Raw genomic sequence first — 26,560 nt, 5'->3', positions numbered from 1 at the left:
GGTGTTGTCTGCCACGTGTTGACACAGTCGAGGGGGAGATACTCCAGACACCGCATACACATGTTGCTCCTGGAAACCTATGGCAGGCAGGAGAGCTATCCCTGTCCTTCTTCTACAACACTGTGGGAAGTGGTCTTTAAGCCTTCCCTGGGAGGTACAATAGAGATGGCCCTGGCTGCAGGAATTGCAGGTGAGCTAGATCCAAGGTCACAAGTGCAGGAGAGTTGGCTTTGCTCCTTTCTGGCTGAGGCATTGAATGAGTTAGCAGTGACAGAGAGCTCACCCTGGACGTGTAGGTGTGAGAGAGATGAGATCTGACCAGCTCAGATACCTTCCAGTCCTAGGTCTAGCATTGAGTTGGCCCACCATAACATCTACCTTATTAATGAACAGCTAGAGTGCATGAAGGGGTCAGGATGTCCATGACACAGTGCAATAACAGGATAACCAAGAGGAACCATTGAGGATCCTGTATTGATAGCATAATAAGCCAGAGGCCTCAAATTAGACAAATTACTCATTGCAATGAACAATTGCAAGCAAAAAAAAAAAATGTGGACAAAGGGTATACTGTGTGATACACTGTGACACAATACAGATTCCATTGTGAGATTTGTTTTCCGTTTTTGGGGGTGGTAGTGAGGTTTGCAAGGGAGGGTGGGTACGAGAGAACAGGGAGATAAGTGGGATTAGGGTGCATGATATAAATTCACAAGCAGTCAATAATAAGTTGAAAAAAATCTTTTTACATAATAAAATTAAATAAGTGTATTCAATTTTGTCTTTTACAGAAAGATTATTAACTGGCCTAATTTGATAAAATTCTGAAGAAATTGTGTCTTTAATAAATAATGTGCCAATTTGACTGAACTAGGCTCCAAAGAATGTTTTTGTCTCCATTTTAACTCAGCTGTAGCTAAAGAGAAATAAAGGTAATGAAGAATCTGTCAGAGTGGAAAGTTAGAGGCTGTGGCTACCAATGGCCAATGGACTATAGGGTTCTGTATGGTATAAGCACTGATCCGAACTCCCCCCAAAGTCACACAGTTGATGTAGAGTTTCATCACTACTCTGTATCATTGGTAAGTATGTCCTACTCTTGGCTTTACTAAGTATAGATCTTTTGTTATAGTCATTATTTGTACATCAGTATTATACTGTATGCATTGGGATTACATGGGAAGAGATGCACAACTGTTTATACATCATCAGCATATAGGAGCCATCTCTTCCTTCGGGTGGATATTATGGTAACCAATTTGCATTCACATTGGATGGAGAGAGTAGAAGAGATTTTGAAAGCACATTCTTTGGCGACTCAGAGGCATAGACTTACATGGTGACTGCTGAAGACTATTTCTCTCCCTCCCTTGCAGCTAGATGTGATCATATGGTGGAATTTGTACTAATAAAATATGAACAGAGGTGATATACTCAACCTTACTTAAAAGAAAGATGTTTGCCTATTATCTTTGTTATTCCTGTTGCAGGAGCAGAGACAGCTTCAATTGAGAATATGAAGATAACATTGAGAGAATCTTGGAATTATCTTGGGACAAGCCAATGGAGCACAGTTTCACTGTCAGCCTAGACTTGCTTAAATTGTTCTGTAATTGAGAAGCAAACTTCTACAGGCTAATTCAGAAGTCCAAGCCATTCTTAGTGACAACGTAATGTCTTAGTAGGAAAATATGCACCATAAAATTTTGCAGCATTCCTAAAATCACTTAATATCTAATTTTACTACCTACCTTGGTGGATAATGTAACAGATGGATCCTATATATCATTATAATATGCAAGTATTCCCAAGTGAAAACAGTCTTGAAATCCAATCAGATTGCAAGCATTTCAGATACATGATACTCAACTTGGCTGGGATATAGCTCAGTAGTAGAATGCTTATCTGGAAAGGATGAGGCCCTGGGGCTAATATCCAATATACTTCCACCTCTCTCTAGTATATTTATGTTATTGTCACAATGTGGCCCTGTAATAGCAAATGTCCATTTTTATCTCAATGTATAAAATCATTATTCCAGAATGACTTTATGTAAGAATGTAAATATATTCATATGCTTGGAATGGTTTCAGTTTCAAGTTTCAGTTCTAGACAACCAGGTCTCTTTTATAGACAAAATCTTTAAGTCTGAGAATTCTAAACAAACAAACAAACAAACAAAAACAACCCCCCCCCACAAAACCCAAACCCAAACCCAACCCAACCCAAACCAAACCAAACCAAACCATTATTTTTGTCATTCTCCTGCCTAGCATAGTCTCAAACTCATTGCAACCCTCCTGCTGCAGCCTTCTGAGAGCTTGGATTATAGGTGTGAGCTACTATTCTTGGCTAAGAGATGTTTTGGAATCTGAGGCATATCTTCTAAAATCATATCTTAAAAAAGCTTAATACACACTTAGAAAAGGGCAATTGTTTTTGAGACAGTGTTTCACACTGTAGAGACAAGGTTTTGACCAAGCTGTTTATGAAACTACAGCAATCCTCCTTCTCCCAGTCACGTACTGTGATTACAGGAGTGAGCCACCATGCTCTACTTCAATATTGGTTTCTTTGCTTTACTATATGACCATGGCTTCTTGGTACTTGCTAGTTAGATGAGGATGGCCTTAACTCTATAAGAGAGGTCCTGGTGTAGCAGGAATGGCATAAATGTCTATAATATTGAGTTCTGAATATAGTAGAAACAGCAGATGCCTCATTACCAAGACCCAAAAATAACACCCAATGGCTGATAAATCTCCTGCTACCAGGACATCAGCTAATTGCAAGTGGATGCCTATTGCAAATGTCTGTTTAGGATGTATTTTGGGACCAGACCTGAGCCTCTGGACTCTCTAAGACTTTCCTTGATGTTTTGAATGCTGGCATTGCAGGCAAGTAACTATATATTGCTAAAGTTTAATTTTATCAGTGGTTTGGAATTTGTCATTAGTTAATTAAAGCACTGCCCCAAATTATGTTACTTTTAGCTATGAGAATTTGTAATGTATAAGGAACAGAAAATGGCTTATTATGTTTTTCTTGGCTGTTATCAAGCATTTGTACTGAAAACAGGGCTTTTGCCCCATAAATCAATAAATAGAATTGACTTAATAATGTTTCCAATTCAATGTTTGCATGGTAGTCCTATGGCAAGCCTATGGACCTGTGCCATTATTCATGAATTCTGGGATAGTCTCATTCTGGCTGTCACATAGCCTATGTATATACACATAACCATCAACATAAAGGACACAATTCAGTTCTGCAGTGCCCAGTTGCATATAGCATAGAAGGACTTGCCCAACATGACTTAACATCTTTCTTAGAAGGCAATCTCATAAGTAAATATGTAAGATCTAGCAGATTGAGCAGTACAATTGAGCAGATACATTAAAACAAGTAGTTCTTTTATATACAAGAAAGTATATGAACACTGTCTACAGGGAGAAGACCTTGAGAAAACCTATGCACTTGAAATTCAGCAGATTACATGAAAAAATTCTGGGCCATTTTCATTCAAGAGAAGTGGGTGGGGGCCAGGAGTGCTGGGACATGGCCTTAATGACAGCACTGGAGTATGTGTGGGGCTGGGGTAGTGGTAGGTGTAGCTCTGTGAGTTTGAGTCTAGCCCAGTCTACACATGCCAAGCCATGCAGAGTGACTCAGTGTGATCCTGCACAGAGATGGAAAGGGAAGGAGAGAAAGGAAGAGAGAGAAGAAGAAGGGGAAGGACAAAGGATACAGGGAGATGGAGGGAGGGAGAGAGAGAGAGAGAGACAGAGAGAGACAGAGACCGAGAGAGACAGAGACAGAGAGAGACACAGAGATTTAAAGAAAAATAATATAAAGGATGAATACCTAGGTGCAGGAAATGTATGTAGTAAGTACAATAGAAACCTAGAAGAAGAATTTTGGTCTTGTTTGTTTATTCATTATAAACATAAAGGAGAAGAGCCTGAAAAGGATGAGTTAGGTGTCTTGTGTGACTTACAATACAAAAGAGGTTTGGAGCATTATCAGAGCTCAAAATATTTTGCTTTTTCTTGAAAGTGGAAATGCCAGTGTAACTAAGAAGACAAACATCCTTAATGCCCTTCAATTTACAATTTGAGGGCCTCTTTAAGATGTGAATAAGAAATCAGATGCACATATAAAAAATTACAAAACGACTTTTTTACTAGTTGCACAAAACCAAGCAGGTTTTCATCAGCAAAGCACCTATATATGCCACTGCTAGAGGAATGACACACACCTTACCCACTGACTATATCAAGGAAGAATTTTTGGTATTGTTTATTTTGGGCAGCAGGATTTAATCCATAGAATAGCTATCTGAAACCTTATAATTGAAATCCTTTCTCTGACTGGGTTCTACTGTGTTGGTGTTCAGACCAAATGTCAGTGTTCTTTGATCTTTGATGCTCAGATGTTCTCATTACAAGGAATAGAATTCAACAGGTGTTTGATTGTTTAACCAGCATTAGGGAAGGTGAGCTGGGATTAAATGGTTATGACATAGCTTTGTTTTAGGCTGCTGACTCTGGCTGAATTTGGAATAATTGTACTGCAGCAATAGCAATCTTGCTAAGTACAATAGGACTCTGGGAAGCTTGGCTCAGAGCTAATGGACTGCAGCTACCATCTGCAGGACGGAAACTAAATTCCTATAAAAGAAAATGCTCATAAATGTAACTAGCCATCTTGTTGATTAGCTTTCTGGTGGATAGGATTCCAGTTGCTTCAGTGAACCATCCCAGCCTTTCTCCTGAAGGCAATTGTGGCTGAACAAACACTTGTTTCTGAATACACATTTGCCTTCTAAGCTCCAACACATTCAGAGTCCCTTTTAAAGAAGACACAATCAAATTATGCAAAATGTCGAAAATTTTGTCAACATTTCTCCAACTATAAATTAAAAGAGGGGAACATAAGCTCTGTGCCAGTGCTTATTATAAGGCCACGTTTTCTAATCCAGTGTACTTAGCATAATCATATATCCCGTTCTTTGGGGCTGGAAATTTCAGACTTACATTTTAAAAATTTATGCAAAATACCATTTTAGCATTGATTCTCAGTATTATCACACAGTTATCTCTTTTTTAAAAAACATTTAATCTTTGAAAGCACATACTTGTGTCCCCTATACAACACATACATGCTAACCACATCTATCATGTTTAAGCTCTTGGGTTCAATCTCCTGCATCATGTAGACACACACACACACACACACACACCACATATTTCATCATTATTGACACTTCCACATTCTTAAATGTGGATGTACATTTATTTGGCTTCAGAATTTTAAGTTTTGGAAATTTCATTCTCATCTGAAATCCAGCTACAGGTAAACTTTTAGGTAATTAGGAATAAGCCCACTACTACCTGAGCCAAAGATGGATGAGTTTTTATAAAGAAGAAGGGATCTGAAACCCTCAGGCAATTTCCAGATTTATTTTTCCCACCATTCTCAGTATTTCATCTTGTAGCTCAGAGAAATGCAGAAGGTAGGATAGTCTCACTGAGAGTGGTTAGGGTTCAGCAATGGCTACTCTACACCTGTACAGTTGTTGTTTTCGTGACCATTCTCCCTATGCAGGGTCTTTCTCAGCAACCCACTCCTTGAGCAATAAGTTCCTATCTCAGTGGACACAGGTCCTGGGATTCAGCATCCTGGAGTCTTGGCTGCTTCAGACTTCAGCGTGTACTTTGAGCTATGCTAGCTAAACTTCTGTGTTGCTTTAACCCACTGGTTTCCAGTTTGCTGAGTCTGAGAATCTGCCTAAAATGTTCCCTTCCTTAGTTGCTTTGCACTGGCTACGTGATACCAATCTTTATTTTCTTCTTGAGACATATTCTTATGTATCTGACTTAAATTTGCTATGCAGCTAAAAGATGTCATTGGATTCTGATCTTCCAGATTCTACTTCCTGAGTGCTGGAATTACAGGCACCTGCCACTTGTTGGTTTAATCAGTGTTGAAATTCAAACCTAGGACTTGGTAGGGTTCTTGCTACCCTAATAACTAAGCTCCATCACCTGTCCTTGCCATAGCAATCCAGCACCAACTTAGTTTGTGTAACATTTATTCTCCATCTCTTCTGACTGATAAATTGAAGTATTGCATTTTCAGCCAAGGCTTGGGATCCTGCATATCTGTTAGAATATTCTCAGGAGCTATAGTTGACCTGTTCTTTAAAAATTCTCCTCTTTACCCCAGTGTACTTATCATAATTTGGCCACTGCTGTTCAGATAGTAGGCTCCATCTCGGAGTTTACACTTCCTTAGAATAGTTGGGACATATTTTCTTGTATGTTTCATGAAGAAGTGCCAGATCCTGGTCTCAAGTCTGTCATGCTTCAGTATACCTAACTCAGCAGAGTAATTTCATTGAGTAACAATAGGTTGGAATATGGGAATGTTCTATTGGAATCGATTACGCTTGCAAACACTTCAAATGTCTGTTTCTACATTTCCGTTGATATACTCTTATTTGCCACCCATCTCTTGAAAATATTCCATTTTCTTGCATGGCAAGGTTTATCTGATGTTTATTTTCGTATTTGTATTTACAACTCAACAGAGTCCCATCATGACTTTTTGTTGGAGAGATCAAGGTTTTGTCTTGGTCTGACATGCTTTGTTTTATGTAGATATGATTAACTGTTTCATACCCAGGCAGGTAAGACAGCTTAAGGCAGGTAAGCGGCTTAAGCTAAAACTATTGGCTTAGTTCCAGATGGTACTTTTCACTCATTTCTTCTACATCAAACTCCTTGAGTAGACTTCCTTCCAAACATTTTATTCTGTTATATCAACACCTTATCAATAACCACTTTACAAATAGTTGATGCCTCATTAGTATTCAAAGCAATCCTGCAGCCTGAGCAATTTCAGACCCATTTTGAAGGTAAGTAAACTAAGATCTAGATATATTTTGATTAGTTTGTGACCTGATTAGTTGATTAGTTGGTGTTCATGCTATTTAAAGTGGCTGGGAGTGAGTAGATAGCATTATTTAATAGAATGGAATGCATGAGGGTTCAGGGACCATTCACTGGGGAACAGACATGATTTTGGGAGGTTACATAAAGAGGTAGACAGATCTTAGTTTTGGATGGCACTGTCAGGGAACATCCAGGAGGCAAAATGAGAGGACACTATCCGAGTATTAAATGCTATGTCTGGGATGTCTTTGATGGTGCATCTCTTGTTCAGTTCTCACCTTTTACAGTGTGACTAGAGAAATCTGTGATCTCTCATTCCTGCCTGCAGGAGTTGGGGTTGGGAGTGGGGAATAAAAACACACTTCTTTTCTTATCCAGCTCAACTTGGTTTCAGACCAAATCCTCCCTTTTATAACTGAAAGGAAAGTCAAGGAAGAACGAAATGGAAAAATATGGCTAGACTTATCAAAGCAAGGGCGTTTATAAATATGACTTGTTGTCTATATTTGGCCAAATTCTGCAAGTGGCTTACAAGACCCCCTTGTTCATTGCATCTGATTTTGTCTCTGGCTGTTAGTCCTTCCTCTATCCCATACCACTCTTCTCCATGCTTGGGGAAGACAGGGGTAGCAAGACATAACAGGTTGGTGTTTCTGCTTCAGATCCTTACTGGGCATATGTAGTCTTTCTGACGTCCACTTCATTTAGGGATAGGCACGGATTCCTTCTTTTTCCTTTGTTAAATGTCGGCTTACAGGTGTCTTTCACAATGATCACAGAAACTGTCTTCTCCCCTTCCCAGGAACCTTCTATCTTCTTGATTCCCATATCCCCCCTGCACCCCTCACCTATGGCACAAACATATATTAATTATTTTGTAGGACCATCTCTCTTTTGTTTAACACTGATATGGTTATTATATATTGTATTTTATTATATTAAATTTTAATGAGTACTTTATTTTGTGACTTAATAAAGAGTCTTTCTCCCTAAACTGTTCCCAATTTCAAGGATCTTCTAGAGATGTAAATAACAGACCATAGATAAATATAAAGGAGAAATGAGAAAACCAGTGAGAAAAGTAAAGTTTGTTGTAGTATTAAAGAAGACAAAAACATCAATTATCTCTTGTCAAACCAGTGGAATCTAGTTAAAAGGAAAAGGAGCACACAAGAAAGCACATTCATCTAGTCCCTTTGAGCCACAGCAGAATAATATGAGTTCGAATCCTGATCTTTGTACTTATTAGATGAACCCTTAGGCAAAATGCCTATTTTTTTTCAGATTTTGACTCCCCCCCTTCTCATCAAATGGATTACATTAGAGTGTTATCCTCCGGGGGGGGGGCTCTGATGGGAATTAAATGAGAAAAGAATGTGTGTAGGTTCTGAGTCCAGGTTGGGGATCATCCTGAGAGCTGCTGACTTGGGCAGATGAGATAAGGGACATTGTGCACAGCTCTACTACAGACAATGCCACCTGCTCTTTAGTCTTTCCCTGAAGCAAACAAGCCATTGTGGGGGAGACGCAGAGTCCCCAAAAGAACCCAACCTATTATGTTCTTAAGTGATGTTAAACATTTTCGAAAAGGAAAAGTTTGCCAAACATGATTGCTCCCAGATCTCTTCTAAACACAAATGTCATATTCTAAGCTGGGCTTGGGCTTGGTGTAAAATGGGGTGGTGAACATTTATAGATGGAAGAAGAAACTGAGCTTTCACGTGGAATTCTTATTACTCCTTCAACTAATCTGCTGTGCTTTACTCTGGTGCATGAATGGGAACTGCCTGTAGAAATGAATGAGCTAGTCTAGGTGGACGATAGTAAATAACAGCTGGCAGGAAAAGAATCCCAAGGAAAATTAATTTTCAGCAGTGGAGGAGAGCAGGGGACATAGAACTATGCTGCTCTTGATTCTGATTTATGGCATGTCCCCTCTTCACTTACAGTAATGAATCACTGGCTTTCCCTCCTTAGTCTGCTCTGTGTTTGACTCCACAGATATAGATGCAAGCACAGGAACTCTCCAGTTAGGAATTTTTCTTTGCTCTGCCTCACTACTGCATTTTCTCAATATTAAAAAAAATTACCAGAACATGATTGTTTATTGGTGAAAAAAATCTATTGTGTTCTAAATTAATGCTTATAGCAGTTCTAGTTTGATTTCTGCTGCTGTGATAAAACACTAACAAAAATAGTTTGGATGAGGGAGAGATTTTTTTTGGCTTAGATTCCCATGTCACAATACATCCTTGATGAAAGACAAGGGAAGAACCTGGAGTCAGAAACTGAAACAGGACCATAAAGGAATGCTGCTTACTGGTTTGCTCACCAAGGCTTGCTGAGTCTGTTTTCTTGTACAACTCAGGACCAACTGCCCAAAGGTAACACCACCAACAGTGGGCTGGGTGCAGGTCTACATCAACTATTATTCAAGAAAATTACCCAGCCCCACTTGCCTACAGGTCAATATGATGAAATTAGATCTTCAGTTGAGGACCCTTGTACCCAAGAGACTCTAGTCTGTGTGAAGTTGACAAATGCTAACCAGTATATTATTTTATTTTTGATAAGCTTAAATATGTATTTTAACATACAAAAATCATTTAATTATTTTAATACTATGTTTATAGGATGTTCTACTGGGTCATCATGTTTGCTGGGAAATTTCATGGACTCATAGTCATAGTTTTCCGTTCTTTTATTTGCACTCCACCTTGGTTAATGCTAGTATCTTCTTATCAAAACTTCCTCAGATCTCATTGTTAAGAACAGACATTGTGCTTTCAGTGTTAACTTCATTTCCCAGTGTTGTAGCATCTGACACTGTTGGCTGTTGGAGCCTTTCTTGTAATATATCTTTCTCCATTGGTCATCATGACAAACATTCTTATCATGTTCCCACCACCCTGAGACTCTTCTGTGTTAACATTTCCTCTAGGCTCTGCCCAAAATTTATGTACCAACTGTCAGACAGGAGACAGGAGCCATACATGTTGGGTGTTGGGGTGTCTGTCTGTCTGTTTGACTGACTGTAGACCTGTCTGTCTCTTTTTCTCTTCCTCTCTTCTTCCTCTCTCCCCACTTGTTTCCTTATTTCTTTCTCCCCCCCATTTTTTTGTCCTTCTCTGTCCCCCTTTTTTCTCTGCCTCTACTCCCTTCTGCAGACCTCCTTCTCAGGTCCCAAAGAAGCTTCATTTTATAGTAGGTCTGTCATACGACTGATACCTCAGGGGGATGCCTCAGCATGGGTCTGTTAAAGTAGTCCCTCCTACCACACCATACTGCATTTTATAAAATACATCACTCAGTATCCTCTGAGGTTTTTCTTTCTCCTACATCTCCATATGGTTTTCTCATTGTATGGTTGTCTCTTCTCACTATGAGCTCTGCTTAAGAAACTTATCCTATACCCCTATTCCAATATTGCAGCAATAATTATATTAGCTATATCTTCAACTAATATTTCTTTTTTGGATTCATAGTTATTTAATTCTTCTAGGTGTTCAGCATTTAGATATCCCATCTCCTATCTCTTACCTTACTTCTCTTGCTGTTTTACCTTTGAGATGACTCTAGATAGCCAAATCCTTTCTCATCATCGTCTCCCTATTTCTACTGCTAAGGCTCAAATTCAGTTCTCTGTTATCTTCTCCTTGGTTTACTGCTCTGGGGTCCTCTCCATTCCAGGATTTTTAAAAAAATTTTTACATCCATTTTTTTTCTTATCTTGCACCAAAATGACTTTATATTTTAGTTATTGGTGATAGAATGCATGCATCCCATATTAGCCCCAAACTTACTATGTTGCAAAGGATGCCTTTGAATTGCTGATGTTCCTACTTCCAACTCACAAGAACTGGTACTAAAGATAGGTGAAGTACACCTGGTTTAAGCCATGCTGAGATTAAATACAGAACCTTGTGCATGCTAAGCAAGCATACTGACAACTTAGCTATGTCCCAAGACTAATAGTGGCTTTTGTTACAACAAATTTTAGTAAAGCACTTAAATGTAAAGCCATCCAATGACTTTTCAACAGGTATTATAATGGATTCCAGGAGCTGGAAGGATGAGAATTAAAGAGTAGGCATGGGAAGTTGTGGGGAGATTATCTTTAAGGATAGTGCATTACACATTTCAAACTTTCAGAGGGAGCATGATTTATCAATTTCATATTGTAATTCATGTATCAAACTCTTATGGTGTATACACACACACACAAAATACAAACTCACGATTTTACTTGTCAACTATACATTATTAGAAAACAATTATAAGGCTGTTTGATGACTGCTCATTTTCCTAATAACAAAGTCCCAATTTAAGAACACAAGTCTTAACAGACAGGTCACTGCCTTTCAGCATCTTCTCTTTTGCATTTTAGCTTAATTATTTATTTTGATAGCTACTTAGTATTATCTTTATTGGAGCACATTAGTTATCCAGATCAGTGTGTTTCACTCTGATGTTCCCAACTGTGCAGATGGCACAGTCTCCTTTCTCTCAATTCTTGGTGGATTTTCATTTTTTCCTATTCTAGTCTTGTAAGCTTCCAGCTTCCAGGTTGTCCACATCTTGAATGCTGTTTCTCATATGTAGTGCATAATGTTATGCCTGTTATCTCCCCTTCCTTCATCTGTGGATGCCTATGTATCTACTTGCCAAGCTTTTCCTTTTTCTAAAACACCTTCCTGAGGTGAAGTCCATCTTCCCTACAGACCCATGGTTCCTGAATTTTCCCTACTTGCTTGGTGCTACCCTCCATTTTCTGAGTTTCCACAGTTTTATGTTCTCTGGGTTAGTGTCTGTGTTATTTGTGATGGAGTGCTTATATCTTGCCTAGCGTACAGAAAATATTAGACACTCAAGTTTTGGGGCCCAAAGAGGACCCCCACACTAAAATAAAGGAGGAATAAAACTTATTTGTTGAGTTATATGTTACTTCTAAGCATATATGTCTAATAATATATTTTGAACACAGAACCTTTACTCTTTTCTGGCAGAAGCCAGACATACACTCAGCAAAATGACATCTTTCCTCCTGGTTGACAGTTTAGCTGATTAACAGATTAATTTTTCAAAAATTAATTTATTCACTTTACATCCCAATCACCCTCATTCCTCCTCTCTCCCAGTCTCACCCTTATAAATCACTCCCTGTCCCCTATTCTGGCTTCTCTTTAGATCCTGTAAAACTTTTGTCTTTTAGAAATCCCTCTCTCTACTGTCCTTTCCCCTACTCCTCAGAGAAATGGAAGTCCCCCTTGGGTACCATCTGACCCTGGGACATCCAGTCACAGAAGGCCTAAGTGCATCCTCTCCCACTGAGGACTGACCAGGCAGTCCAGTTGGGGAAAGGAGACCCAATGGCAGGCAACAGAGTCAAAGACAGGGTCTGCTCCAATCAGTCCACTCACAAAACCTTCAACCCAAAACTTGTCCTGCCTACAAGATGAACAGGGATAAAAATAAAACAGAGATTGAAGGAGTGGCCAACCAGTGACTGGCTCAACTTGAGAAACACATTCTATTGGTAAGTGAGACAATCTCAGACACTATTAATAATACTCTACTATGCTTGCAGACAGAAACTCATGGTTTTCAGAAAACAAACTTCAAAACACAGCCTAATCTCATTTCTGATGTCCTTTCCAGAGACTGGACTCGGGTGATAGCTGGAAGAGACACATGGTTATTGGGGGAATGTGACTTTCCCTTCTAGCTCTAGGTCTGCTTGCACAGGTGTGCTCCTTCTGAGGAGCATTCCAGTAAAGTCTAACTGCTAGACTGTTTTCTCTGCCCCCAGTGCCCAGGGAAACTGGCAATAACATTATCAAGATAAAACTCTGACAGGATGGAAAAAAATTGTAAAATGTGTGTATACATAATACTTCAAAAATTAACATTTGCTCCAATCATATCATCAAAATAAATATTCCAAAATGAAAAATATTAGCCCCCAAAGACAAATATGCTTGATGTGAAAATAAACTTTTTGGCAACACTTACCAGGGTGGAGGGAGCAGCGTGAAACCTGCTGAAATGTGGTTACCATCTTTTTAACATTGTATGACTTTTTAAAAAAAATGCAGGAATAAAATTAATTGTACCAGAAATAAAAAGGGAAAGCCGGGCGTGGTGGCGCACGCCTTTAATCCCAGCACTTGGGAGGCAGAGGCAGGCGGATTTCTGAGTTCGAGGCCAGCCTTGTCTACAAAGTGAGTGCCAGGACAGCCAGGGCTACACAGAGAAACCCTGTCTTGAAAAACCAAAAAAAAAAAAAAAATAATAAAATAAATAAATAAATAAAAATAAAAAGGGAGAATTTTTACAATGTTGTTTTGAATGTCTCAATTGTTGTAAAATGTCTGCCCCACAATATTATTTAAAATATATATGGGAGGAGTGGGGGCTGAAGTAGGAAATGAATATGATCAAAATGCATGCTATAGTTGTATGAAATCTCAAAGGCTAAATATATTCAAAGTGGATTTCATTCTTCCATCTTTCCACATTATCAATAAATTATTATTTCCTTTGAATATATCTATAATCTATCTATCTATCTATCTATCTATAAATGGATACCATTTACTAGATACTATTTGGAATATGTCTGATCAACCTTATCATGTGAAAGTACAATGTTTTTAATATTTGATTAAATGGGAAATTACATATTCTTGTTATCTTAGTAGATACACTATGTGGATGAATGTCTAATAAGAAGAAATCCCTATCAACACTTTATTGCATCAGTTTACAAGGTATTTGTATATTGTATATTTCTAAATGATTATATGAAGTAACAAATCATTTATGATAAAGGCATTTAGTTTTTGAAAAAGACTTGAAATTTATTAAGGTTTAGAAAATAGCTTAAATTTTTTCCTCCCCCACTACATTTAGGGCAAACATTAAGATCAGAGTATTCTTTTCCGTGGAAGCAGTTATATATTAAACTGCTGTCAAGAAGCCTTAAAACATATTAGCTTTTAGGGAAAAACACTTCCAATTCATATTTTTTTACTTTTAAGTAATATATTCTTACTATGACTCTAAAACCTGTCTAAACCACCATTAACATTTTAAAAGAAACTTCTTTAGTTCTTACCAAACAGAAATAAATAACACCTGACAACCGCATTAGGGAGCATAAACATAAAATTACCCGTTATTAAAAACTGAGCACATTATTCTCAAAGAAATATATGACTCAGCTATAAAATAGTATGTTTGCCATTCACACTAATGTTTCTACATTATGTTCAATCTTCTAAAAAGCTGACATGGAAAATAATGGTGTAATAAACTAATTCATCATAATGTGCAAAAGAAACTGCTGGAATAAATTGTAATAACCTTTCAAAAACTAGCAGCTTTTAAAAGTATTAATTTCTACTCCAGATAATTGGAAAAGACACCTGGGTGGGTGGGCAATATTTTTTATGGGATTGCTCTGTCAGGAGCTTGAGATTGTCTCAGGACTCAGCACTGATCATTTAGCACTAAATGACAGCAAATCTTGCAAATGGGTCTTCCTAGATGGTGTTTGCCATAAATTTCCAAACTCAACTCCCCTCAAGGTCAGCTGCACGAAAGGGCAGGTATGAAACAGCCTTTGTGGAGACCTAGAGTGGTCCTCGGGTTTCTTATAAATGGACAATAGTTGTGTTGGCTGCCATAAAATCAATTTAATGGACTGACGATATAAATTACCATCAAACTTTGACAACATTCCTCCTTTAGACAAGTGCTTTTATATCAAAGTTGGGGAAAATGGATAACAATATGTTAGTATTTTTATTATAATCATAAATATTTTAACAATGTTAAGTGAGGAATGAATTAATACTAGGAGCTACAATTTGTTTTACCTGATGCATTTAAAACAGTACCTAAGTGACACTGGCTTTCTGCCTGTGTGTAGTTTCAAAGGAAAGTTCCTTTTTTATTATTATTAGCTATTTTCTTCATTTACATTTCAAATGCTATCCTGAAAGTCCCCTATACCCTCCCCCCATGCTACTCCCCAACCCAGCCAATCCGCTTCCTGGCCCTGGCATTCCTCTGTACTGGGGCATATGATCATCTCAAGACCAAGGGCCTCTCCTCCCATTGACGGCCAACAAGGCCATCCTCTGCTACATATGCAACTAGAGATACAAGCTCTGGGGGATACTGATTAGTTCATATTGTTGATCCTCCGAGAGTGTTGCAGACCCCTTTAGCTCCTTGGTTACTTTCTCTAGCTCCTTTATTAGGGGCCCAGTGTTCCATCGACTAGATGACTGTAAGCATCAACTTCTGTATTTGCCAGGCACTGGCATAGCCTCACAAGAGACAGCTAAAGCAGGGTTCGGTCAGCTAAATCTTGGGAGCATATGCAATAGTGTCCGGGTTTGGTGGTTGTATATGGGATAGATTCCCAGGTGGGGCAGTCTCAGGATGGTCCTTCCTTCTGTCTCAACTTCAAACTTTGTCTCTGTGACTCCCTCCATGGGTATTTTGTTCCCCTTTCTAAGAAGGAATGAAATATCCACACTTTGGTCTTCCTTCTTCTTGAGTTTCATGTGTTTTGCAAATTGTCTCTTGGGTAGTTTAAGTTTCTGGGTTAATATCCACTTATCAGTGAGTGCATATTCCATTGACCTGACAACCTTTCTCCTGAACACAAAAATCTAGAGTTAATCATCTTAGGTTTCTACTCTATTTTATCCAGTGATCTAGAAGGCTTGGAAAAAGAGCTAGATGCATGAATCCTGACGACCTCAACTAAGTCATTGATTTACCTGTCCTATGGTTCTTGGTTCTCATCTATACAAGTAAAATAACTCTTACCCTCAGCCATTGTGAAACCAACTGAATTAACCTGGAAAAGGAATGGTGAAACCCTCATCTTGGGTAGCATACCATATCAATGTATCTATACAGATAGGTTACTCTACTTTTAATTCATAATTTTAAAAACTTAATTGTAAGAAAATATAACAGCTAAATTATAAATCAGGAATTTGGATATAAACAAAACATCACTATTTAGATTAGTTTTCTTTGTTCATCTAATTCCTGGCATCCTGCAACTGTAGTTATTAAAGAATATTGAGCTAGAATAAAGGTTAACTTCTCATATCAACCTGCTTTTTTTGAGTATTAATTTTCTCTTAAAATACAGGAATTTAACTGAATATTTTGTCAAAATAAATGATGCATTGAATAAAGGTATCTTCCAAGGTGGAACTTCCTATTATGACTACTATATATATAATGTTTCAGTAATTATACATAGGTTGTAAATAATACAAGTCCCCAAGCAAAATGTACTTCCTAGGTAGTCACAGGGTTGCTGGTCTTTCTTTGTGCCATCCTGACTATTTATTTCTTTCGTTCTTTTCCTATTGCCACTTCTGTCCAGAACCTCATCACCTTAGACCTGAATTATTGCAGCAGCTTTGTTGTTCTGGTCTCTTTCCACCAATCCATCCTGCCTCATCCTGTCAAATTAATCTTTTTAAAAGCATTACTTTAATTACACCACTCCTTTGCTCAAAAATTTTCAATAACTGCCACATGGGGGCTAAACCCAGAGTCTTTAGGGAGATAAAGGCTATGGATGTCTGAATACCTCTCCCTTTCCAGATGTGCTTTCTGGAGTTTCCCTGTACAAAACTTTAGGACAAGGTTTTTGTTGTCTTCCAACATCTAAAAGAACCTACCTGACATGTGTCTTCAAGCTCTTTTCAGATGTACGCAACGATTTGTAAACCTTGTCAATCCAAAGCCTTGGAACACTCAGTTTGTATTCTTTCTTGGTATTAAACTTTAATTTCTTTCTCTATTATACTAATATAAAATTTTGTGTCATGTTATTGCTCACTAATTAATTTGCACAGATCTTTGATGACAGGATTTTTTGAGTTCTCCTTATGTGCCAATGACCATGGAGTTAGGAAACAGCAGCACCCATTAGACACTTGTGTAATGCATGACTACAAAAGACTGCTGTAGGCTTCTTGTTTGATCAAGATGGGAGCCATTGAGTTATGTCACACTGTAACTTCAGATATTTCAGGACAACAGTTTATACTGGAGAAACAGTTTTGTTGAGTTTAACAAACTTGATTTTAGGGTTTTGATTCTTTGTGAAACTCTACATGATGAAGCACAAGTTAAGCCCATGGATATGTAACCTTCAAATCTAACTTTGAGGCAAATATGGGCAGCAATAAAATCAACAAAACTAGTATACAGTAATTAAATAAAAGTAACTTTATAATAATTTCCTACTACCATAAAACTCATTCACTTCTAAATAAAACTGAAATCAGTGAAGCAATAGAGCTGAAATCATTGAAGGAAAAGATTAAGTGAAAAAGGCAAGAATGACATTGTCTGAGGACTTTAGATTAAAATATTCTATAATAGAAAGAATAACTGGTATAGATTAGCAAGAGCTGACTGACCATTAGAGCTGTTCTCTAGGAGGTATATTTTCTTATATTCACAATTCAATGTCCTTGAACCTTAATATTCCTTAAGGCAAATATAATTCATATGGACTAATTCATCTGGAAAAGTTTGGATGAATGGAGCCCTTTGAGATTTTATTGGGATGACAGATTTAAATCTCTGTGTGAATCTAACCCAGTACCTGGCACATTAATAAATGGTAGCTATTATTAATTACTATTTTTGTTTTGGTTGTGTCTTTTTTTCACTCATTACTACCCAACTTACCTAAAATTAAAGAGCAAGGGTATTGGAGTTAGATAGGTTGTGTTGGCTTTAGTATTTATTGCCTTTAGTATTTATTATCTTATTATTTATTAAACTACATAAGCCAAAATTTACCTGGGTGTTGAAGATGGTGAACTATCTCCATGCACTGATTGAACACACACACACACATACACACACACACACACACACACACACACAGCCCAGGAATCAAAAAATAAAAGTGTCCAGCATTGTGCTTGCTAGTTTTATGTCAGCTTGACATAGCTAAAGTCATTTTTGAAGAAGGAACCTCAGTTGAGAAAATGAGTCCCCTCACCAGTTTTTCTTATAAGCCTGTGGTGTAAAGGGATATCTCACTGTGGGTGGTAAGTGCTCTTAGCTTTTATAAGAAAGCAAGCCCAGTAACTCATAAGATGCAAGCCAGTTCGCAGCACTCCTCCATAGCCTCTGCTTCAGTTATTTCTTCCAGGTTCTTGAGTTCCTACCCTGATATCCCTCAGCAAGGAATGTGACTTGAGAGTTGTAAGATGAAATAATGCCCATCTCCCAATGACACCCCCACCCCGGGCAAGTTGATTTTGGTCATGGTGTTTTACCACAGCAATAGAAACCCCACAAAAACAAGCACAGAACAGGAATCCTATGAGTAGCAAATACAATGCCTATTTTCAGACAATTCTGTCTTACTGTGTGTTGAAGACCATATGCTTAGGAAAACTTTAAGTAAGGGTCAGAAACCTTTCTCCATTGTGCTTTACTACTTTGAAATTGTACCATAAACTGGCATTGTAAACACCTTATTTTTTTAAAGGGGGGGGGTAACACAGTATTTGTATAGCTACAGTTTACAAAACACCTTTGTAACCAGGGACTATATCAAAATATGCCCCGGATTAGTCACTTGCTGTCATCTTCCTGTAATCATTATCCCTGTGTCCCATTCTTTCTTCAAGATGCTTAATAAGTAACAATAATGATCAATGCCACCTCCAAAGGAGGCTATTAGAGACTTCAAATAAATTGCTGCCATCATAAGCTTGTATTTTCAGAAATACTTGACAGTCAGAGTTGGACAGATGGAACTGAGCAATTGATCCTAGTCTCCCTCTCAGCAGTAGATCTCAGAAGCAGAGGTTCCTCTGGGCAGGCTTTTGCAGTGGACACATAAAGCTGCTTTCCTCGCTTCTCTTTGATTTCTAAGATACTGGTGAAGGTATCTTTGAGGTTACCTGTTCTCATGCAGACTAAAATATGACTTTGTAAAACAATGTAGTAGCTGGCATCTGAAACAATAGATAAACAATAGAGTACAAAGAAACAATGGCAACTCTCTTAAATCTAAATAAAATCTTTATGCTGTATCCTGAGTTTAATGTGCTATTATCTTAATTCAGTAGGAATGCAATTAAGTGCTAAGAAACAGAAAGAACCTCAGAGTTTTCTGAGATTGAGATATTTTTGGTAGTAGAATAGCTGAAGCTTATATCTAAAAAATTCAATAAATATATTTTATTCCCGACAGCATCTATAAGGTCAAAATCCAGACTAACCCAGTAGAAGATCTTGGGGTGTTCAGGCATGCTGGGTAGTACATATGTAATGCTAAAAACTATGTATTTACAGGTTGTACTGCTTGTAGTTTGGGTCCAAATGGATAGTTTGCCAATCAACCATTCCTTAAATGAGCGTGCAATAGTCTTGAGTTCAAATTTTTAACCCAGTGATTTAGATTGGTTAAACAATGAGTTAGATGCAAAGGAATGAAAACAACTACAGACGTTTCTCATGACACTAAAAAACCCAAGTCTGTGGTTAAGCATCCTTGAAGTTGCAGTTAAGTTCTTCCTGTTCTACAAGGAGCTCAGAAACTGGAAGGATTTAGTGAGCCAGAATACAGGGAGTTCACTCCCCTTAAAAGACCTCATCTTTATTATAGTATTGTTAGCATTGTAATTTTGATGGCCTTATCTTATGAGCTTTTAGTGGAACTCAAAGGAAGCTCTGGTTTTCCATGATTTGTCATGGGAAGGTCACACACTTATGAGCATGCCACCTGCTTTATAAAAGATTTTTTTTTATACAAAATAAAATAGAAATAGCAAGCCAGAGATCAGTCAGGGCTGCTAACTTCCCATTTGAACATCACTGGAGTATACTTGGATTTTTCGAACTATAATAAAAGTCTACTTTTTGTGTCTTCTCTGCTGTTGTAATTCTTGCCATAGCAGACCAATGATACTTTGGGCAGTTCTTAGTTTATTGATTATGACATTTTAAAAGGTGAATTATCAAACAAACAAAACTCCACTAACTATTGTGTGTGTCTGACATTAAAGCACTCATAACTGCACAACATTGGATCAACACTGGTACTGGCTCATTACTATTTCTGCTCTCAGAATTTCTACACAGCATGCTGTTTCTGTATCTTTGTTCTTTGTTTTCTTTTATTGTGCTTATATCTTGACCATTGCTCCCATGAGTTTGAACTATGTGTAGACTTCTTAACTGTATCAGTATTTATGTTTATCTTACAACTATTTTGTAAGATATCTTCCCCCTAATACCTTACTTAGTCTTAGGAGCAATCTAACAATATGAGTAGCATTTGTCTCTTGTTCTTAATAGAATGTCTCCCCTCAAGACTTACATGTGGAGGCTTGCTTTCAGTGGGTAGACCTCACCACTTTGAAGTGAATAGATTATGTAAGTTTTCATTCAACCATGACTAAATCCTTCAGTGGGTTAATGTCATGATCTAATTGTTGGAACATGTTGGAAAGTAGAAGGTAGATATAGGCTGGAGAAAGTCGGCAGTGGAAACATATCTTTAAAGAATTCATCTTGTCCTGGACCCATCCTCCCATGCTTTGTTTTCTGCCTTCCAAGAGCTGCTAAATGTTTCCTCACCCAGTGCTTCTGCCATAATCATCTCCGGAAACTCGGAAACATGGAGTCAACTGACCATGGTCCATAATCACTGATACTGGGAGCCAAAAATCAAATTTCTTTTTAAAGTTGTTTATTGCCAGTATCTGTCACAGGGATGAAAGCATACCAACACTCTTATTATTCCCACTCTTGGAGATGAGAAAGTTAAAGAATAAAATGTTTTAACATATAGCCTTAATATGATCCACCAACTAGAAATTGGCTGAGTGTGTGATCAAACATATCTACTTCAAATGCATCTGCTTTTAATCTGCTCACCTTCCTTATCATAGGAGAACTAAGAAAAGCAAAGAGTTATTTGGGAATGTATTTTACATAGTATAGACATCAAAGACAAAGGCTTTCTATACTCTGATTATATGTGGTTGGAAGTTAAGAAGGTTAGAGGGAGGTCCTCCATACACATACCTACATTCAGACACGCCTCAGTTACTTCTGAGAGGATTATCTGGCTAGTGGTTGTCTCATGGCCTCTCCTCACCTCCTAGTTGTCCTGTTCCTCCTTGTGAGCACCTGGAAAATGATTACTACAGTTAGATTTTTTAAATCCTTTTCCTTAGTAGCTGTGCTTAAACACACACACACACACACACACACATTTGTGGAAAGAGATATAATCTTGATGGTAGACAGTATTTTCACCATGGTTATTCTAGTTCTTTTTAAAAAACAATTTATTGATAAGAGCCATAAATCCTAATGTTCAGTTTAACCCTAGAATACAATAAACAATTACTCATTCTCCTTGACTGGGAGGTGGGTTAAACATGGGAGACTCCCACATGCACTCCAAATAATGTTCTTAAGCAGAACTTCTACTTGAGTTCTTGTCAACCCTCTGCCACACAGTCCCAATGTAGCCTGGAATTATAAGGAAATCAATGAAGAAAGAGTGAACTCAGTTACTTTGGGGCAGGTCATATGTCCACTCTGCCTACCCAACAGTCAGGAAACTAGTCTTAGAGCTTGTGAGAAGTTGGCATGCTCCCAGACCTGTAGACTTCAGTAAGTAACAAAACAAAACTCCAGCTACTTAGCTCCTTATTTTGTTTAATATGCTAGAATTATTTCTCAAAGATCTCAGATAAACAGAAATAATTATAATTACAAATAATTAAAATGCTCAACTGAAGAGGGCTCTCAACATTCATTGCACTGTGAGCTGGTCCCTGGAGGGCAGCTTCTTCAATTAGTTCAGTTTTACAACAAAGGATAAATGTGACAATCAGTGATTGCAGGTATTCAGTTCAAGTAAGAAAACAAGTTAATTTACTGTAAAATCACCTTCTCTCAACTAGTGGGTGCCCTACGCTCTTTGGTGTTCAAGGTCTGTTTAATTCTAGAATATAGAAAAGCACCAGATAGCAGAGGGGAGAATAATTCTGCAGTAGAATCTGTGAGTGGATTTCTACTGGGCAGCAGAGAATGTAACAGATAACAAAAAGTGTGGCTTTGAAAGGCCAGCCCTGCACTGGGAAGATGGCTGAGATGAAAGCATTTGCTGTGCAGACATGAGGACCTGGGTTTGATCCCTGCAGTGCACATACCCTCACACAGTTGCATGGGAGGCAGAGACAAGAGCATCTCCAGAAACCCACAGGTCAGTCAGCCCTGAGTACACAGCAATGCTTCCCAAAGTGATTCTGTCTCAAACAAGGAGGAAGGTGAGGACAATCATGGCAGGTTGTTCCCTTGCTTCCATAGGCATATCATAGCACATGTGTGCCTGCACTCACATGTACACATGACACACATATTAGATAAAAGAAAGTCCTTTCAAGTGTATTTCATAAATTAAATAAATATATTTACTTAATTCACAACCTGTCTTTGATGCTTCTAAGCTAGATCTTGCTATGCAGCCCAGGCTGACTAGCCTCAAAATAATAATCTTTCCACCTCTACTCAAAATTCCTTCTCTATTCTGAAATTCAAATCATTATGTTCTGCACTATAGCATTTATTGTTAGTTTATGCTAGATGGTTGCTAAATTGCATTGTTAAGAACTATTAGAGTAGAGAAAACTACATACAGATATACTTATATAGCCTCTCAGATATAACCTTAGAGCTATGTATGCCTACATTTTATTAAATGAAGTGGTGTGTGTGTGTGTGCTATTCCTCATTATTTTTCAATTGTAATCAAATTTTCTTTAAAATTTTAAATCAGAAATTATTTTGATTTTTTTATTCAGAACTCTTTTTGTAAATGTGTATATGCACACTCGCACTTTTAGAAAAATGCATCCATTTTCTTTTTGTAGTATTAAATGGTTTATTACTGCAATTTTTCTTAACAATAATGGGACTAAAATAAAATTTCAGTTGTAAGCACTTTAGCAAGTAGAAAATGAATGTTGTCATCAATGTCTTTAGTAAACATATATCTTCATTCAGATTTAACATATATTTTGGCCACCATGACCCTGCAAAGACTATCATTTACTGGATGTCACACTGAAGAGATACCTTAAGCCATTCACTCTGGAGAGGAAAATCTCATCAGACATGTGGTGCCAGTGACTTCTGAACAATAAACCTCAAATCATTGATTCTGCTTTTAATGATTACTTGTTTCTTTCTTGTATTTAGCTGAAAGGGTGTCTTAGATATCCAAAGATATTAAACTTTAGCCAAATGACACAATTGGCTAAATTTTGTTGCTACTGTGTCAGCCATTTTGAAACTAGTTGATAAGAACATTGAAAGAAGGACAGTAAAATGTAATAGCAAGTGGTTCAGAAGCAACTTAGACTTTGTTGATTTCATCTGTTCACTCACGGTTTACATTAGGTGTGACTTGGGGTCTTCTGCACAGCCATTGTATAATTGAGTCAAATGCTGACATGCCCTTGATGCACCATTTAGAACATATACTATAACACTGTAGGCAGCCTATGGCTAAGAAGAAAACTATGTTGACTACAATGTCTGTCAGCTTCAGAAATTAATTTTGTCTTAATACATTGAGGAGGACTTGCTGGCCTTAGCAAATAATTCATAACAACAGTATAACCAGAAAATATTTTCCAGAAAATTGGTTCTTTTTGGAAGGGCCTTCCCGGGAGTGTAGTCAATATACCCAGTGTCACTCCATTGGAGAAAACTGATTCAATGTCCCTAGAATTAATCAATTGCAAATAGCTACTTGGCCAGAGCTGTGACTTTGTGTTCACTTTCTCTTATCCACACTGGGATTTTGTCTAGTGTGAGCTTGAACAAATTTTGACTTTAAGTTATGTAAAGAAACAGTATGATCTACATACTTGGGAAGTAGGAGTATGTAAGCCATGAGCTAGAGCAAGTTTCCTGGTCAATAAACTCTGAGGATCATCTAAACCACTCCAGTAGCCAGCTGGAAGGGGTTTCCTGCTGCACTCAACCACAGTCTGTACTGTCTTGAGAATAAAAATCTGTGAAGTAAAAATTATATGCCCTGTGCACCTGGATGTGTATAGCTTTTGGTACTGTTTCTTAGGTTCTGAATATGACCAGGGTACTGAGTTAAATAAATACTTAATGAGGTCATATTAGTACTACTTTCTAGATGAGTGGGTCAAAGCTTGGAGACACTGTGGCATTCCTTTTACCTCTAAAAGTCAGTAAGGTGTAGAGGTAGGAGTCAAAATCTCACTCCAGAGATCCCCAGGCTCTACTTCAGAGGGCTGTGTGAGCACTCTGAATGGTAGGATGCTAAGAATTAACATCACCACCTCTTCCATGTCCGTAGCCTCCTCCTCTGCAAAATGCTTCTCCCTCGCTATAAAGAAGACTATAGTTAGCACATTGGTTTTGAGCATTAACAACTAAGATTTGGTACTATAATAATCTTAATATTCTCTTGTTTTAGTTCAATTTCTGTTGCCATTATAGTACATGATCAAAAACAAGTTGAAGAGGAATGAGTTTATTTCAGCTCACAGGTTCCAGTCTATCAATGAGGGAAGTCAAAACAGGGAATCAACTGAACCTGGATGCAGGGACTGAAGAAGAGACTGTTGTGGAATGTTGCCTACTGCCTTGCTTCCAGGTCCACATTTAGTTTCTTTTCTTATAGCTTCTTGGACTCTGTGGGCTGGGAATTCCCACATCATTCAGTAATCAATAAGATGACACACAGACATGTCCATAGAGTAATCTCAATTGAGATTCCTTTTTTTTTTTCAAAAACAATTTTTATTAGATATTTTGTTCATCTACATTTTAAATGCTATCCTGAAAGTCCCCTATACACTCCTTGCACCCTGCTCCCCAACCTACCCATTCTGGCTTCCTGGCCCTGGCATTCCTCTGTTCTGGGGCATATAATTTTTACTTCTCCCAATGATGGATGACTAGGCCGTCTTCTGCTAGATATGCAGCTAGAGACATGAGCTCTGGTGGTACTGGTTAGTTCATATTGTTGTTCCTCTTATAGGGTTGCAGACCCCTTCAGCTCCTTGAGATTCTTTCTTCTGGGTAGTTCAAGTTGACAACCATCCATATTAGCCATCATACATCTACTCCTTTTCAAATTCCACCCCAAAACACATTACTTAAAGCTGCAACCTTTCCTTGTTCCTAAGATCTTATGTTAATAACATCATATAAAACAAACTCATTTAAGAGTTTCAGTACTTTAAAAGCTCTACATTCTCTTAAGAATTCTGATACAGGGATTGAACTGTGGTGGTTTGAAGGAGAAATATCCCCCCATAGGCTCACATATGGGAACCCTTTGTTTGCCCTTAGTGGTGCTGTCTGGGGGATGATGTGGAAGCTTTGTGAAGTTCAGCCTTGGTGCAGGAAGTACATTACATGCACCTGGCTTTGAGGGTTTAATTATGGTTACATTCCACATCTAGTTTGCTCTCTCTGCTTTGGGTTTGCAGTTGAAGATGTGATCTCTGAGCTTCCTGGGCCTGATTCCATGCCTGCTGCTTGCTGCCAGGCTTTCCCTCCCTGCCATGATGGACTCTTATTCCCAAGGAACAGTAAGCCAAAATAAAAGTTTTCTTCTCTGAGTTGCTTTTGATCACATTAATGTTTATCACAGCAACTGAAACATAACACATATGCCTTGCCCTCCAGATTCAACAGGCTTTTCTAATATTTTACTAAAACCTGAATCTTTATAGTTGTGGGAGGAGCATTTGTTCTCATCATTCTCTGGAAGTAGTTAAAGCCTTTGCACAATACATTCCTTTGGAGATATTAATTGAGAGCAGGCAGCAGTCAAATGGCTAGAATCTTTCTCTTTGTCACTTGGACCGTTCTGTGACATTGCAGGGTGTTTTGAACTCTACTGAATCTCAAAGACCTCAGATAACATCCATTTCTGCTGCTTCCCTTTGTTCCCTCTGCTTCCTACCTAGGCCCATTCTTTGCACAGAATGTGGATGGCAGGTAGAAATTACCCTCCTAAGTAGAGAAGAGCTTATTCTTTTGAGGTCAAAGATGGTAAGCTATTGATTTTCAGCTTAACATTTCAAATATTAACCCTTATCTTAACTCTGGACATCCTTTCAAGATCCAGAGCATTGGAACTATAGCAAAGGAACTGCAACAGGGAACCACTGAGGACAAGAGACTGACATGAAGGCGTACCTGCCTTATTAATTTTGTTAAGGTCTTTACAATCCATCCTCCCACTCTTTCCTGGCTACCATCTTACCAGAGGCTATAAGATTTTTTAGATAATTGGGATGAGACACTTCTGGAGAGCACATGTCAAGATTTTAATTCTGTACTTCTTGGAGAGACATTGCTGTTGGCTATAACAAATGTTCCTAACAGATAGAGGAGTGGTCCCTTCCTATAATGTTATACAGAGCCCACGGATAGGATAGATAATAGCCAGGTGTATCATTGACATGCTATTGGAAGTGTTAGCAAGTCTGTAGAGAATCTATTTGGAAGAGAGTCAG

General features: G+C 38.0%; 1 protein-coding gene across 5 annotated transcripts in view; it reads right to left on the bottom strand.

Moving 5' to 3' along the window:
• The window catches only part of Hs3st5 (heparan sulfate-glucosamine 3-sulfotransferase 5), a 294,266-nt gene that overhangs the window by 99,374 nt on the left and 168,332 nt on the right, over positions 1–26,560 (bottom strand). For 3 of the 5 annotated variants that reach the window (XR_015048396.1, XM_029482550.2, XM_021174949.2), the window contains one exon: positions 21,060–21,164. The exons of 1 other annotated variant lie outside the window; for it this stretch is intronic. The gene's annotated coding sequence lies outside the window, so the exon portion shown is untranslated. The remainder of the gene's footprint in view (positions 1–21,059; positions 21,165–26,560) is intronic. One more of the 5 variants, XM_085842777.1, reaches the window with a different exon arrangement.

This window comes from Mus caroli, unplaced genomic scaffold (genome assembly GCF_978045245.1).
Source record: "Mus caroli unplaced genomic scaffold, Mus_caroli_1 scaffold_9, whole genome shotgun sequence".
Lineage (NCBI taxonomy): Eukaryota > Metazoa > Chordata > Mammalia > Rodentia > Muridae > Mus > Mus caroli.
The sequence above is the reverse complement of the archived record's forward strand: the minus strand, read 5'-3'. Positions and strand labels throughout refer to the sequence as shown.